Here is a 2,500-nt window from a genome sequence, read left to right as displayed (position 1 = left end):
GGACTTTTGTGTATTTTATACTTTAAATATTTCCAAACAGTCTCCCTTCTAAAAGTGATAGAACGAATTTTCGTCTAACACTACTTTCTTGGTTCAAAAATTTTATACAATCTTATAACTTTTTCAGTTTTAACAAATTTTGGTTACAGACAGTTGATGCTCAGTTTGTACAAGTATGCAACATTTATAAGTGCATACAGGTCACCAGCCTTATATTACAAGGCTCACCACATATGGGCCATTCGGTCTTAGACACCGACCCGTGGTAATGCTGTGTGGAGATTAATAATAATCCGCAACGGAAAACCGGAACGAGAATAGTCGAGAAAGTATATTCTCGAGGAGCGGTAGACTGCTTTTCAACCGAAGTCATAAAAGAGCCACACGCTCGACGCTACTCCCGACCGGTCCGAGCGAACCGAAAGTGCCTTCCTATAAATACCGAACGGCCGGCCGCTAGGTCGGCGACGCATGGGCTTACGCCCAGGCGTATGCCTGTGCAAACCGCCGTGAGAGCGTACCATCCCGCCGGCACGGTAAAACTTAGACTGAAAATATCGTCGAACATATCCTTTCATTTTATAACGTTCTATACATGAAAATTAATAAATTAACATGCAGGACATAATAAATTCACATTCTCATGTAAATCATGGGTTTAATTAATATTTTAAAAAATTTTAAAACCGCCCAGAACCGATGAGACGAAAATATTAAAACGATATTTTTGCATTTTCTTACGGTAAAACATTAACAAATAAGCGACTATAGCAATATAAAACTCCATTTGTAATTTAATTAATCAAAATTAATATTTTTTTTTGATTTTTCAGCGATCCAGAACCGATGAGACGAAAACATTAAAACGATATTTTTGCATTTTCTTACGACAAAACATTAACAAATACGAGACTATAACAATATAAAACTACATATGTAATTTAATTAATCAAAATTAATAATTTTTTTTGATTTTTCAGTGATCCAGAACCGATAAGTCGAAAATTTTAACAATCATATTTTTGCATTCTGTACCGTGGATCCATCGTTAAACGCTATTAAACTAACGTCCGTGATGGTATAAATGCAGATTTTCGCTCCGTTTAGCCAAAATAACGAACTTTAGGTGCGCTCCGAAATATTTCAAAGTCCCAGCGGCGTATTGCTTCGCCTCTTAGAACCGATTAGTCGAAAATTTTAACAATCATATTTTTGCATTCTGTACCGTGGATCGATCGTTAAACGCTATTGAACTAACGTCCGTGATGGTATAAATGCAGATTTTCGCTCCGTTTAGCCAAAATAACGAACTTTAGGTGCGCTCCGAAATATTTCAAAGTCCCAGCGGCGTATTGCTTCGCCTCTTAGAACCGATTAGTCGAAAATTTTAACAATCATATTTTTGCATTCTGTACCGTGGATCCATCGTTAAACGCTATTAAACTAACGTCCGTGATGGTATAAATGCAGATTTTCGCTCCGTTTAGCCAAAATAACGAACTTTAGGTGCGCTCCGAAATATTTCAAAGTCCCAGCGGCGTATTGCTTCGCCTCTTAGAACCGATTAGTCGAAAATTTTAACAATCATATTTTTGCATTCTGTACCGTGGATCCATCGTTAAACGCTATTAAACTAACGTCCGTGATGGTATAAATGCAGATTTTCGCTCCGTTTAGCCAAAATAACGAACTTTAGGTGCGCTCCGAAATATTTCAAAGTCCCAGCGGCGTATTGCTTCGCCTCTTAGAACCGATTAGTCGAAAATTTTAACAATCATATTTTTGCATTCTGTACCGTGGATCGATCGTTAAACGCTATTGAACTAACGTCCGTGATGGTATAAATGCAGATTTTCGCTCCGTTTAGCCAAAATAACGAACTTTAGGTGCGCTCCGAAATATTTCAAAGTCCCAGCGGCGTATTGCTTCGCCTCTTAGAACCGATTAGTCGAAAATTTTAACAATCATATTTTTGCATTCTGTACCGTGGATCCATCGTTAAACGCTATTAAACTAACGTCCGTGATGGTATAAATGCAGATTTTCGCTCCGTTTAGCCAAAATAACGAACTTTAGGTGCGCTCCGAAATATTTCAAAGTCCCAGCGGCGTATTGCTTCGCCTCTTAGAACCGATTAGTCGAAAATTTTAACAATCATATTTTTGCATTCTGTACCGTGGATCCATCGTTAAACGCTATTAAACTAACGTCCGTGATGGTATAAATGCAGATTTTCGCTCCGTTTAGCCAAAATAACGAACTTTAGGTGCGCTCCGAAATATTTCAAAGTCCCAGCGGCGTATTGCTTCGCCTCTTAGAACCGATTAGTCGAAAATTTTAACAATCATATTTTTGCATTCTGTACCGTGGATCGATCGTTAAACGCTATTGAACTAACGTCCGTGATGGTATAAATGCAGATTTTCGCTCCGTTTAGCCAAAATAACGAACTTTAGGTGCGCTCCGAAATATTTCAAAGTCCCAGCGGCGTATTGCTTCG

This window comes from Osmia lignaria, unplaced genomic scaffold (assembly GCF_051020975.1).
Source record: "Osmia lignaria lignaria isolate PbOS001 unplaced genomic scaffold, iyOsmLign1 scaffold0073, whole genome shotgun sequence".
NCBI classification, from domain to species: Eukaryota; Metazoa; Arthropoda; class Insecta; order Hymenoptera; family Megachilidae; genus Osmia; species Osmia lignaria.
Note: the sequence above shows the minus strand (reverse complement) of the source record.